A 15,280-nucleotide genomic window follows, 5' to 3' on the forward strand; every position below is an offset into this window, starting at 1 on the left:
TGATGTCACAAGGGTGGGATCCTAGTGCAATATGATTGGAGTCCTTATTAGGAGGAAGAGACACCAGGGATGTGGGTGCACATTGAAAAGGCCATGTGAAGATGTAGTGAGGAGGTAGCAATCTACAAGTCAAACAGAGAGGTCTCAAGATAAACCAAACCTGCTGACACCTTAATCTTGGACTTCTAGCCTCCAGAATTGTGAGGAAATACATTTCTGTCGTTGAAGTCACCCAACCTGAGGTACTTTGTTATGGCAGCTCTAGCAAACTAATAGTCATCATGCACATGACTTTTTTTTTCTTTTCCTGAACCCAGAAAGCTTATTTAATGATTTTAATAAATATTTATTCTTTGAAGGAACAGTGCATTATGACTGGGGCTAGGAAGATAGGGGATTTTCTTTAAAATTCCTTTTAAGGAACTAACCCTTTTAGAAATAGAAGAAAGTATTTGGTTAAATCTCTTCATTTCTAGTGGAGAAACAAGGTATCCTACTGGGAAGAGGACCCCAGGCAGCCCGACTTCCACTGGAGAATGAGCCTATTGGACCTATTATTGGACCAATTCCCAAGCCAGTTTTCATTGGTGGGAAGGATTTCTCAGGATCATCTTCTTTTCCCTGGTATCTAACTCAAAGAAGCATCATTGCTACATTCCCTTAAAACAGAGAATGACATAGTCACTCAAGGATTTGATGTAGCTAGGAAGGCTAAGAAATGCTTCATGACTGAACAAGTCATTCTCCCATTCACTTTAGGGAGAGCATACAGATCCAAGTACTTCATGACAGCCCTGTACTCCTCCATGGGCATCCCCCATAATCTGGGCCACCTGTTAGAGAGAATCATCATCCATAACAAAGAGCGAGAAGTAGCGTTCAGACACGGCTTCACATCATCTTCACCCTGGACACCAAGGGTGTCCTGAAAACACTAAAACTATTCTCTTCTGCAGGGAGGTAGCCTTGTCTTTAATGATCATCTCACAGGTGTGGGACAGGTTTTCTAGGGGACATGGCACCTGATATCAGAGACGTCGCTGTGCAAGGTGTCCTTAAGCTCTGGGAAGTTATGCAATAAGGGGTCAAAGCTAGAGACCAGGAATATGATGTGTTCATACACCCACTTCTTCTGGAGAGTTTCTGGGATATTCTCTGGATATTCTGCAGGACTTGTTCTGCCCAGAGGGCACTTGTGCTGTGGCCCTTGTCCACCTTGGTCCAGACAATGTAGAACCTCTTTCCCAGGCCCTGGATGGTTTTGGCAAGCTTCATGAGATTCATGCTGAATGTGTGTCTGCAATGATGATGAAGAGGCATACTGGCTAAATGGCATTTCCTCCAAATAGTTCTCTAGGGTTTGGGCAGCAGCCCTTGTGCTGGGGGCAGGTTGTCCCACACATTGGGAAAGTGGGAGAAGGAATAGCAAGTGTGAATCTGGGTGGTCCTCACCACCCCAGTGGAAGCCGAGGCCTCCTCCTCATGTCTAATTCCCCACAGTGCATTGATGAAGGAGGACATGCCGTTGCCAGGTTCCCCAGTCACAGCAATGCTCACTCGGGCACTGGACGCTGTCTCCAGATTCCCTCTGATCACAGAGACCATCACCTCTAGGTACTTCCCTTCTCCTAAGGCCTTTTCAATGTTCAAGGGACCCACCTCATATAAAATGCTCTGGCCCAAATGGTATCACACAGCAGAGGTGAAGGATGTAGATAACGGGGCACAGGATGACAGGGCCGGCTACAACACACTGCTGACCAGTGGAGTAACCCCATAGGACTTTAAAAATATATTTCCATTGGCCGCTTCAGAAATTGAGATATTATTTTATTTATTTATTTATTTATTTATTTATTTATTTATTTATTTGAGGGTAGGGTAAGGGGCAGAGGGAAAGGTATAGAGAAACTTTTTTTTTTAAAGATTTTATTTATTTATTTGAGAGAGAGAGCACATGAGAGGGGGGAGGGTCAGAGGGAGCCCGATGCGGGACTCAATCCAGGGACTCCAGGATCATGACCTGAGCCGAAGGCAGTTGCTTAACCAACTGAGCCACCCAGGCGCCCAGGTATAGAGAATTTTAAGCAGGCTACATGCCCAGTGTGGAGCCTGCCATGGCGCTCAATCTCACCACCCTGAGATCATGACCTGAGCCAAAATCAAGAGTTGGATGCTTAACCAACTGAGCCACCCAGGCGCCCCAAGATGTTATTTTAAATATGGGTTAAAAGTGATAGTTTGATAAATTGATGTGATGTTTCTTTTTATTAAACACACTCTGAAATTTTATTTTTGTACTCATTGAAGTTTTGTGCTTCTTTGACATTTGTAACTCACTTGAAGTTTATTTTTGTAATAGCCTCATATTATGAAACGTTCCAATAGATGAAATAAAGTAGCTCAAGGAAGCCAGGCTTTGGCCAAAGTGATACAATCCTCATGCACAGATAAAGTAACTGGTTTGCATCTCAAAATGCTGTTATTTCAAATTTTCTTTTCTTCTTCCTCCTCATCTGTTGCTAGGATTCATGAACTAGTTAAAGAGTAGGCATTTACTTTTAGAGTTTGGTGGTATTCATTATTTTAGCTAGACCAGGCAGTTAAATATAAAATACATCAATATTCAGTGTAAAGTGCCCGTGACAGCATCTTGGAATTAACTCTCAATGTTGTTGAATATGTTCTTATGCTTTACTTCATATCAAGTTAACTTACTAGTTAATCCCTTTCATTGTTTTGTAAATTCTTTGAGATCTAAGTAATGTCCCACACCCTGCAAAAATATAGATTTACTTTCTTCCCTTAAAAGACACTCATCCAGGATTTGCTTCAAAATAATGAAGGAGTGAGGGGGAGTGAATAAGATTAGTAGTGAGATGACTGTTGTTTCTGCGTGATAAGGATTATTATGATATTCTGTCTCCTTTTGGTTATGTTTAAAATTTTCCATATTGTGGTAGATTTCCAATTCTTCATTCCTTTTAAGTAACAGGATTACGTATGCTTGCCCTTGGCTATTGTGCAGTGCCTCCCACTCTGCCTGGCATAGTACATGTCCCTTCTCCTCAGATATTGCACTCAGCCCAAGGACATTCTTTGGCCGATGGCATGTGAGCAGACTTGACATGGATGTCTGAGCAGGGCCTTTAAATGTACTTGCAATTTTTGCATGGTTTGCCTTGGCCTCTTATATTCTCACCATCTGTCATGAGAAGAGGGTGCCCTGTTAGCTGTTGTGCCTTCAGCCATAAGTCCTGTAAAGAAGAATGTACAGGGGTGCCTGGGTGGTTCCATTGGTGAAGCGTCTGCCTTTGGTTTGGGTTATGGTCTTGGGGTCCTGGGATCCTGTGGTGGGGGGGTCTCTGCTCTGCAGGGGGTCTGCTGCTCCCTCTTCCCCTGTATTCTCTCTCTCTCTCAAGTAAAGAAATAACATCTGAAGAAGAAGAAGAAGAAAGAAGAAGAAGAAGAAGAAGAAGAAGAAGAAGAAGAAGAAGAAGAAGAAGAAGAAGAAAGAAGAAGAAGAAGAAGAAGAAGAAGAAGAAGAAGAAGAAGAAGAAAAAGAAGAAGAAGAAAGAAGAAGAAGAAGAAGAAGAAGAAGAAGAAGAAGAAGAAGAAGAAGAAGAAAAGAGGAGGAGGAGGAGAAGAGCAGATCTAAAGCTGATTCACAAATTAGGGTCCAGTCTAGCTCAGCTCAGCCCAGCTGAAAATGGCCAAACCACAACGAATCAGCAGACCTGTGATAGTAAAATCAATGTTTGTTGTTTTGAACCACTAAAATTTTGGACATGTTTGTTATGGAGCATTATCACGAGAGAAACCTGACTTTTTATACATAAGTAATTTTTCTAAGTAAAGAAAAATAGTATTAAAAATCTGTTGTGCACTGAGAATTGTATGCTACATGGTGGGTTGGTAGAATTAAACTTGACTTCAGTTGTTAAGCTGGTTTCCTATCTAGAGTTCATCAGTATCCATTTAGCAAAACTTAAAGCTAGTAATTGATTTCTACCATTGGCCCCAGGTACAGAGAGCATGCTTCAGATTTGTTCCCTGTGAAGGTCAATTTCATGTATCAACGTGACTAGACCACAGGATGCCCAGATTTTTGGTTAAACATGATTACTGGTGTGTCTCTGAGGGGGCTTCTGGAAGGGATTAGCACTTGAATCAGTAGACCAAGTGAAGCAGACTGCCCAGCCCGTTGTGGTTGGGCCTTACCCATCCATCCATACCTGAATAGAACCAACAAGCGGAGGAAGGGAGAATTTGTTTTCTTTGCCTGACTGTGAGCTGGGATGGCAGGCAGTCTTCTGCTCTCGACCGAGACTTATTCTCAAGCCTTCAGACTCAAACAGGAATTAAACCACTGACTCTCCTGGCTCTCTAGCATGCAGACAGCAGATTGTGGGACTTCTTAGCTTCCATGATTGCACGAGTCAGTTCCTTATAATAAACATATACATATATATATAAACATAAACATATATATAAACATAAAAACATATCTATACCTGTATCTCCTATTGGTTCTGTTTCTCTGGAGAACTCTGATGAATATACCTTAGGAAATGAAGAAGCTGAGGTGTTTATCTACTGATTTCAGATTCTCATTGGTTGAGGGCTACTCCTGGGGCCATTAAATCCCCAACTTCCTGGCTGCGTTGTAGGTGAGCTGAGCAACTTTCTGAGGCACTGAAGAAAGCCCTCAAACAGTTCGAAAGAGAGATGCACCTGCTTCAGGTGGGGAGCTGATGGAGCGTCAGGAACGGTCCCCACTGCAGCTGCAGATGACTCAGTGTTGGGCTGAGGGTACGTGGGAGGAGGCAAACAGCTGCTGTGATAATTATTTGACTAGACCCAGAATGGAAGTAACTTGGGCAAATATTCTTATACCCAGGGTTTCAAATGAGTTAACATTGAAGCTTTATTTTCTACCACCCGCAGAGTCTATCTCAAGTCCTGAGGGAAAGAGAAAAAGAATTGAAAGGTCAAAAAAAAAAAAATAAAAACCCAAAATGTTGGTATTCGTCCCCCTGGTCCTCCTCTCTTTCCCTGGTGCCCCTCTGCCTGGAAGGAGCAAAGAAGCAAAATGAAGGTCTCTGCAGGGGGAGGCACAGCTGGAAGCATCTTCCACCCCCACCCCCACCCCTAAATACATGTTAGGATGGAGTAAACACATTACGGGATATTGAGTCAATGAAATGGGTTCCACGGGGCACCCATCATGACATTCCTATCTATTCATCACTGAAGCAGGGACTGTTATCCATCAACTGAATTCAGAGATACTTTTTAGAGAACTGTTTCTTGGCCCCCAGGTGAAGAGAACAGTGGGCTACAGCTGGGTCAGATGGGATGTAGCACTTCCCTGAAATGTCGTTGCTGGAGTGAGGCAAGTGTTAGAAAGAAGGCAATGGGGAAGGAGCCCTAAGTGGAGGAAGCTGAAGGTGTGGTTTCAACAGAGGAAGCTAATGACTAGCCCAGGTCAAGCCAGACCAGAAGCCGAGGGGTGGAATGTAGTGAGGATACTTGAAGGCACAGACCCAAAGATGAACCCTTATTGAGTGGAAGGTAGCCAGGGAATGCCTGTTGCGCATATGCCTCCTCCAGCCATGCAGTCCTCTTAAAGTCGATTAACAGATTACTTCAAGAACCTACACTTGACCATAATTCTTTCAATTCTTCCTTCTTAGACCTCTGGTTTCTGCCGGAGTGTAGATAACTGTTTTGGAAGTGAGATTATAGCCACATGCTCTGCACAGAAACTTTTCTTTTTTTTTTTTTAAGATTTTATTTATTTATTTGAGAGAGCGAGAATGAGAGAGAGAGAGAGCACATGAGAGGAGGGAGGGTCAGAGGGAGAAGCAGACTCCCTGCTGAGCAGGGAGCCCGATGTGGGACTCGATCCCGGGACTCCAGGATCATGACCCGAGCCGAAGGCAGTCGCTTAACCAACTGAGCCACCCAGGCGCCCTGCACAGAAACTTTTCGATCAGAACATTCAATCAAGCCAGTTGATCAAGTCAGTCTGCAAGGTGGCAGGGTAGCGGAAAGCACAAATATTGGTCTCCCCGATGAGACCGCAAGCCCAGAAACCTGCTGCCAACTGGTTGGAAAGAAAGCTGTGTTTGTAGAACTTCCGTCAGAATGCACAGACATTGCCAAGTGAGATGCTCTTAAGATCCGTTTTTTATCATTGCAGGGTCTGGGCTCCTTTGTTTTCTTTACTGTGTTATATCTGACGTGCAACACTGCATAAGTTCAAGGTGTACAACACTGATTTGATCATTTTTGTTGCAATATGATTGCCATATAATGTTAGCTAACACCTTGTAGGATCACATAAATTATCATTTCTTCCAGCATTGGGAACAACTTAAATCTAGTTCAATGTTTAAAGACATAATTTGTTATCTAATCACTGTACTGTGTATTAGGTCTCCAGGACCAGGTTCTGTTTTTCACTTAAGAATAATTTACTAGGTGGTCCTGGGTGGCTCAGTTGGTTAAGCAACTGCCTTCAGCTTAGATTATGATCTCAGGGTCCTGGGATCAAGCCCTGAGTAAGGCTTCCTGCTCAGCGGGGAGTCTTCTTCTCCCTCTCTCACTCCCCCTGCTTGTGCTCTCCCTTTCTCTCTCTGTCAAATAAATAGAATCTTAAAAAAAAAAAAAAAGAATAATGTACTAAATTATTCACGACACCCCATAGACAGAAGTGCAAAAGTTCTTTTGGAGTCCTTGTATGGACTCCACTTCTGGCTCCCAATCCAGGCGGCCTGGGGTGTCCCACACTCTAACCTCTCCAGTTAGGAAGGAAGCTGCTCTGCAAAATAAGTCCACACTCTGAATGTTACCTGTGCTGGAATGCCTGAGTCAAATTTCTTTTCTTCTTCTTTTTTTGTTTAAAAGATCTTATTTATTTGAGAGAGAGAGAGAGAGAGAGAGAGCATGAGCAGGGGAGGGGCAGAGGGAGAGGAAGAAGCAGGCTCTCCGCTGAGCAGGGAGCCCAACTCAGGGCTCGATCCCAGGACCCGGGGATCATGACCTGAGCCAAAGGCAGATGCTTAACTGACTGAGCCACCGAGGCACCCGCCTGAGCCAAATTTCTAAAAAGGCACTTTCCTCAAAGTCAGATGGCATGGCCTTAATTTCCTAATCTGTACAGTGGTTACCAATAAAGATTGTATCTGGCTCAAAGAACAATTCTGAAAGTTAAGTAAGTCAAAGGATTAAAAGACAAACAGAACAGTCCAGAGGGTGCTGTAGGAATACGAGATCTTATGGGATCTGCTCCCCAGAGGAGTCCTTTTGGGAAAGCAGTATTTTCCCCCAAAGTAATTTGCTAATCATGGAATTTCAAGGGCTTGGAAATAGGGCAGCCCCAATAGTTCTTCAGATTGTGCTATATAGCTGAATTTACATTTCATCTCTGCTTATAGCTGAGTCTGATATTGTCATGGCTTAAAAGCCCACAGGGATACTGATCAGCTCGTTAAGGAAAACCAGCTGCTACACCAGCAGCGCGTTGGTTGGCTTCATAACAAAAACTTGCACACTGGCTTCACATCCAGCAAACATTTTTTTTTAAGCACACACTCTATGCCAGATATTATTCAAAGCTATTTGGGCTTGAAAGTCAGGGGTGGTTCTCAATGATCTTTCCTTTCTGGCTTACTGTAGGCTCCTACCAAATCTGTAGGAATGAAAGTGAGTCAGATAATGTCTCATCAGACTGTAGGCGAAGGAAGAGGAGATGAAGCAGAATGCAAGTGCGGGCCAAGGTGGAGGGAATGTCCCCCGTTTCTGAGACCAGCCGACACTCCCTGCCACCCACCCCGTAGGGGTGCTCCCGGCTTGTGCTTCGGTGCCCACCCCGCTCTTCACAGACTCTCTTCCTGGCACGGGTTTGATGGCAAATTGAGGTTAGCACCTCTGACAACTAGAGAAATACGAATTCATTTTCTGAGGTTTTGCTAAACCTTTCATTGCTGCGGCTGGAGCACCCCATTTCATGGGGATGCTCCTACTTGCGGGGACAGTGAGAGCTGAAATGAAAGCAACTTCTGGTTCATCTTACTTTGGATATGAAGCCTTGGCCATCGTAAGTTAGAACTAAACTGTCCCCACCGATCTTATTAATAAGAATAGATCAGATGTGCTCTTTGTTATATGAAGCTGTCAGTTATCTTTGGCAAGTGTGGCGAAGTTGGGGCGGGAAGTGGGGGTGGCTGGGGAGGACTGCGTAAGTTCGGTCGAAGGCTGATTCCTGCCTCTTGCTTGTGTTTGGACTTCTTTCCGCACCAACCTCTCATAGCAGGTGCTAATGAGTAGTCACATTGGACAGATCTTTCTTGTCACTGTCTTTCATTGTCTCTGCCTTTTTTCTTGTTTCACGGCAGAATGGGGCAGACGGGATGCTACAGCTAGGGACTTATGTAATTCAGAGGCTTGGAGAAGAGTTGATGGAGTTACATGACTTTATCTTAATTATTTCCCCCTTGGGTTCCAATTACATGTTAGGAACTTTCAGGCTCTCCACAGATTTATCATCTTCAAATTCCCATGGATTATAAAAACCAAAGGGCCTGATCCTGAAGCTTAACATTGTTCCCGGTGCCAGCAGAAGGCTTAAAGGATTAGATCACGAGGAACCCAGAGAGGATAGTTTCTGTCTTAAGTGGGTAAAAAATGACCTCAAATTTGGCAGGGCCTCTCTTGCTGGAAAATCTCCCTTTTCTCATCATCATCAAAGGGCCTATAGCATTATTATTTCTTACGATGACACTGTGACCTTTGGACACAAGGCAAAGGCCACCAGGGATCAAAATTATGATTGCTTCACACACATATGGCCACTTTACATTAGCATTTTGCAGAGTCCTAACTTTCTTATCCTCTTTTGATGTGTTCTTAAAACGTTTGGGGAAAGTTGGGCTACTCCCCACACCAATATGTTTTCAGCTTGCGGGAGGGGGTCATAGATATTTTCTGTGAAATGGCACAAATCAAAACCAAAGTCTTACTTGGATCACATCTGCTTATTTAGGGCCAGGCATTGTTTTAAGGTGCTCCGGTCAAGGCACATGGTATATTCAAAATGGGTAGTTGAAGGATGTTTAGTGAAGGGATTATTTGGGGCGGGGGGGAGAAAACAGTGGAAGTTGTTCTGCTAGAAACAGCCTTACTGCTGACTGGCCTGAAGGAGGTGGGGTGTTATAGCTTGTGAGGGTTCTAGGAGGGCCGCCAGGGAGGAGAAGCTGGCAACTGCCAAACCTTTGGGACTTCCAATCTCCTGGATGTGCTTCCCATCGGTCAAATCCAATTGGAAGCCAGAGGCAAGAGAAGGGAGTGGTATAGTCATCAGAGATCAGCTTCCTGGGGCATGGGGCTGGGCCAGGCTGGATCTCAGACTCACTTTATCATTATCATCACTGCACAGAGCAACAGAGAGGTTACATAACCAGCCTAGGGTCACCCGGGTAGGGAGGGGTAGACCCAGGATTTGAACACAAAGAGTCTCTGTCTAGAGCCTGAATTCTAGTTACCATGCTCACCTGCCATGGGGTGCCTCTGGGCACAAGACGCTTAAAGAAGCCCAGAACTCCTCTAGATCAATGCTGTTCTGCTTATCTATCACTTAACAATTGTACTTTCATCTGCAGGCATCCCAACAGACCCTATGTTACAGGAGGTCAAGGACCTTCTGTCCATTTCATTCAGAGCTGGATTTCTCAGCGCGGAGCTCATAGTAAACACCAACTCAGCATTTTTTCCTTAGGTCTTTTCTAATGAATGAAAGAATTTGTGGGGAACCTCCCATAGGCCAGATTCTTGCCAACCTCCTGCCCTTCCCCTTTCTTTAGAATGACTTTCAGTAAAGGGAACAGAATCCCCTGGAGAGGGTTTTTGTCCTCTGTTTGCTTCACCTCTGTTCTCTGCCTCCTTCTTTCCACGTTTTCCTTTCTTGGCCCCAAATCTACTGCTGAAAAGTGCTACTCGCGCTTAGGCTGGGCCATATCTGGCCTTCGTTTCTGGCACTTTTCCAAACTGGGAAAACCCCAGCTCATTGAGCGGCCGGACTTCATTAACCACGGCTCAGAGGGAGTTGGTTGTACTTGAGGGAGGAAGGCAACCAGGGCAGCACAGAGAGTTTCCAGGGCCCGATTTATCCGCCACAGGACAGAATACTCAAAAACACAGATGCTGTATCCCTCATTTCCATTAGCATCCTGTACGGATACAGAAGAAATCAGTAATGTGATTCCGTCTCCCATTTTGGGAGCTAAGAAAGTACTGCAGTTCTTTGACGCTTTCTGGATTATCAATGGCTTCCTAAGTACCCCTAGAAAGGAGAATCCCTTGCCTTTTGTTTTGAGGAAACCCTTCAATTTCCAATATAGTATACTACAGCTGAGAAGTGTGTACATGTGTGTTGTGGGGGGCGGGGATGGATCTTACAGTGTCATTTGGTCCATTTCCCTGTCTCTGGGCCTTTCCACATCATCCAAGATAGGTCTCCTTTCAGCTTTCAAAGAATCAAGCGTCCGGACACTTTCTTTAGAGCATGCATGATGAACTGGTGTTTTAGAGCCTTTGTCTAAGCAATTTAACATGGTTAAAACCTAATTATTTTGAAATTATTTTGAAATATTCTGAAAAATAATTTTCACATCATCTTCTTCTTATGCAGTTTTCTAAAATATACAAGGTAGCATGAATCAATCAACTCCCATATACCCATCCCCAGATTCAACAATTACCAAGATTTTGCCACACTTGCTTTATCTACTTATTTTTTCTTCTTTTTTTTTAAGATTTATTTATTTATTTGACAGAGAGAGACACAGCAAGAGAGGGAACACAAGCAGGGAGAGTGGGAGAGGGAGAAGCAGGCTTCCTGCAGAGCAGGGAGCCCGATGTGGGGCTCGATCCCAGGACCCTGGGATCATGACCTGGGCAGAAGCTTAATGACTGAGGCACCCAGGCATCCCTATTTTTTCTTCTTAAAAATAGTTTTATTGTGAAACTATTCTAAAGCAAATCCCAGAAATGTCATTTCATGCCTACGTACTGCAGCATGCATCGATAAAAACTATTACCATTGGCTACCACAGCAATAGTGCCAATTCATACTAATTTTTAAAGTAATAGTAACAGCAACCATTACATTGTTAAACAACAATTAGGCGCCAGGAACTTTATTTACATTTTGTTTCAGTTAGGGCATGTTTGTGACAAGAGACTGAAGTCCATTGGAACTAGTTTTAAAAAGCAGGATTATCTCCCTGAATGAAGGGCACAAAGGTAGTGAGGTTGAACCCAAGGAAATGAAACTTGGAAATGGAAAGTTGTTGGCATTAGGGACTTTCCTAAGCTGTCATGTGTTTCTCTACAAATCTGTAGCAGAAGAAACCTTGGGGCCCTCGTTTCTTTTCTATCGTCTATATTCCTGCCCATATCCCACTCTTGCGAAGCCGCCAGAAAGACCCGAGTGTCTGATACACAGCCAGGGAGTTGTTAGATCAACTTCGAGCTGAAGCTCCATTTTTAACAATATGTTCCCAACAACACATCCTGAGACTTGCTGGTCCTGATGTTCAAGTTCCAAAGTTCCGGTTTAGCAGGAATGGGGCTGCCCATTCTGTGTGTGATTGTTTTCTTTCCCAGTCTCATCCTCTGATGCTGGAGGATTCCAAAGAAAAGGAATCTGCAGCGATTGCTTAGCCCATACAGTGGAAGACAAGGGATCCTTTATCTCCCCTGCCTCTGTGACTTATCCATTAGGGGGTGTAGATGTTTGAGGGACTGGGGCGTGTATGCAGCTTGGAAGCAGGGGGGCGTGACTCCGTGGGCAGGACTTTAGACCTGTACTCGTGAGCGGGGAATGCTGGCTGCCATGAAGAATAGGTCCAGGAGGGCTCTGTACCAACAGAGCGGGATCGCTTTCACTCTCTCCACATAAAATATCTTGCCATGTGTTCATTATCCTCAGTCTGCAAACCAGTTTCTCCCACCTTTGCTTGTGGTCCAAACAGGTGGCTCAAATCCAAGGGACTTGCATGCGCTAACTAGAGTTTCCTTGTTCCATTTTCAATATTTCAGGGGGGAAGATCCAGTTGGCCCACAACAGACTTTGCATCAGGTGTCCCTGCTTTGTCCAGTCAGTTGTGGCCAGAGGAGGGGAGGCCAGGTCTGTGGACAGACCTGCACAGGTTGCCCCTGCAGTTGGGGGAACGGGTCTCAGAGAAAGGATTTCTGGATGGACAAACACACCCAAAAGGTGTCTATCATAGCTAATTTAATCCCAACATCCTCCAAGGAAGAAAATTTTATTCTCATTTTACAGGAAGGTTAGTTGAAGCTTAGAGGATTATATTGCCTTAGATTTCATGTCTAAAGGATGTGAACCCAGCTCTACATGACTCTAAAACTCATAGGCTTGCCAAACCCTGCTCTACATGACTCTTATCTTAATATTTATTGATTCAGTCAATCATTGTTCCCCTAATTCTGGAGAACAGAGCAGTTCCTTTTTTATAGCCTTCATCCTATTAGAAAATAGAATCACTATTTTATATGTTTCAATGTAGGGTCCACAAAAATCACTTTTCCCATTGGGTTTCAGCCAAAGCTTAGGAATATGTCCCCCATATATGGAAGCCCAGGAATGATAAAAGCCAGATTTTATCAAGGAGGTCAGCAAACTTTTTCTGTAAAGGGCCAGGTAGTGAATATTTTAGACTTTGTGGACCATTTGGTCCCTGTTATGTACTCAGTGTTATCATTTTAGCATGAAATCACTAAAGCACAAAAGTTACATTATTACACAGACACTATGTAAGTGAATGAGCATGGTTGTGTTCCAAGGCAACTTTCTTTGTGGACACTGAAACTTGAATTTCATATAATCTTCAGGTCACCAGATACTATTCTTCTTTTGGTATATTTTTAACCATTAAAAAAAGTGAAAACCATTCTTAGCTCACAGACCATACAGAAACAAGTAGCAGGCCACATTTGGCCAGTGGGCCATAGTTTGCTGACCCATGGTTTACATTATACTCATCCTAGTATTATTTTATTCATTCAATACACATCAAGAGGACAGTAGCTATAAATGAGGTGTTGTGACAAGCATGACATGTATAGTAGAACCAGATCCAGAACTTGCTTTCATGGAACTGACCATTTGTAGGAGGATGATATTTGTCAAATAATCACACCAAAATTTTAAAAATTGCCATAGTGATAAAGGCCACTAAAAAAAAGACAAAGGAAATTTGAGCGTGCATTACAAGGAGAGGTGATCTTGATGGGGAAGGGTCCGAGATAGCTGCTACGTACTGAGGTAATACTTTGTAGTCGTGCTCATGAGCTCCCTAGCTGGAATAAACATCGCTGACATGATGCTCACCGGCTTGGGTATGAGTGTCTCCTCTCGCTGTGGTCCAGCCAGTCTTACTTACCTGTCTAGACATGTGGATTTTCACTGGGATGAGCCATCCTATGTTTGTGCCCCCCTCCCCCATGTTTTATCTCCTTTCTAACAAGCTGCCTTTTTAATTTGCTGAGGATCAGACTGAATTCTAGTCTGGTCCCTTGAGCCCTTAGGAACTCCATCTAGTTTCATTTTGCTTGCCATTGAAATCCTTATTAATCCTCAATTCCTTCAGCCAGGCGATTGATAAAAACATGCTATCCCCAGAATAAAATTTCCTTCCCTTCTGGTGCATGGTTTTGCTGCAGTTCTAGGAATCTAAAGATGGTTGATTCCATTTTCTTTGCCCAAAAGAGCAGCAAATACTCCCTTCAGTTGGCACTGGTACAATGCTCAACCTAAACAAGTGGGTCAGAACATCTCAGGATACAATTTTAGGATGTAACATATACTCGTCTCCAACGGTCCAGGTACTTGATGCAGAGTATATCACTGACATGACTGAAGTTCATTTAGGCTTTCACCTCTGAGTCATAGCTGCAAATATCAGACTTAGAGTCAGAGAACAAATGTTCAATGTTTAGCCCTGCAAGTCACACAGCTAAGTGACTGCAAGTCCTGCTAGCTTTCAGTGTCTTCACGTGGAGCAGGTGGAAAAACAATGTTTCTCCTACAAAATTAGAGGGTCAAGATGCACAGAAATCTGTTTTTTTTTTAAAGATTTTATTTATTTATTTGACAGACAGAGAGAGCGGGTGGGGGGGAAGGGCACAGGGAGAGGGAGAAGCAGCCTCCCTGCTTGAGCAGGGAGCCCGATGTGCAGCTCAATCCCAGGACCCTGGGATCATGACCTGAGCCAAAGGCAAACGATTAACCGACTGAGCCACCCAGGTGTCCCAGAAATCTGTTTTCATTAGATGGGAGCTTCTTGAGGCTTCTGTGATAATAAATCTAGCAAAGCCATTTGATTAGTAGATTTGCATGTCTATGACTACTTGTAACATTATAGGTGAAGACCCCAGAGAACATCAGTATAAGGAAGGCGATCACATTTAATTTGGTTATTACATCGGTCACAGAGTGTGGCAGTTTTAGAAAACAGTTGAAATATCTTTGCTATTCCTTCCATTGAAAGGTAGGGTCTAATCCCCTTTCCTCAAATCTGGGTGGGCTTGTGTGTCCCGTATAGCAAATAGAATGCAACAGAAGCCGTGCTACGTGACTTCCAAGGCAATAGTAGCCAGTCTCCTGCGTTCTCAGGGAACGCTCACTATGGGGAAGCTAGAAGTCAGGCACCTTACCGGTCAGAAAACCAACAACCCTGAGATCACCATGCCGGGGAAGCACGAGTCAGTGCTTCCAGTCATCAGCGCCAGCTGAGTCCAGCTGATAGTCCGCACTACCTGCCAGCCATACCTGGTGAACCAACTTGGATGTCCAGCCCAGTTGAGCCTCCTGGTGACTGCAGCCCAGCCAACATGTGATTGCGACTGCATGAGAGACCCCCAGAGATAACTGTCCAGCTGGGCCATTTGCAAATTTCTGACCCAGAAAACCAAGAGCAAAAAATAAATATATAAATAAATAAATGGAAGCTGCTGTGTTCTGGGGTAATTTGTTATATAGCAACACTACCAGCAATCATAACTGGAACCTGTAGTCACAAGAGCAAGGGGATGTGACTGCAGACCAGGGTGGTTGGTAGAGATGCTGCTGGTGGTGACAAGGCACAACTTTAAAATGTTAGGTTTACACATATTGACTGTGACTTCTTTGTGTCACTAGGACAAAGTCAAGCAGGAGACACAGTGGAGACCATGGGTTGAGGTCCAAGCCTTG

At 44.0% G+C, this 15,280-nt stretch overlaps 1 pseudogene; it reads right to left on the reverse strand.

Annotated features, from left to right (window-relative positions):
• Positions 1-685: 685 nt before the first annotated feature.
• On the reverse strand, positions 686-14,973 carry LOC114216398 (immunity-related GTPase family M protein 1 pseudogene; annotated as a pseudogene).
• Positions 14,974-15,280: the final 307 nt, after the last annotated feature.

This window comes from Eumetopias jubatus, unplaced genomic scaffold (assembly GCF_037043125.1).
Source record: "Eumetopias jubatus isolate StellerSeaLion01/CBP00866 unplaced genomic scaffold, mEumJub1_p1.0 scaffold_9, whole genome shotgun sequence".
NCBI classification, from domain to species: domain Eukaryota; kingdom Metazoa; phylum Chordata; class Mammalia; order Carnivora; family Otariidae; genus Eumetopias; species Eumetopias jubatus.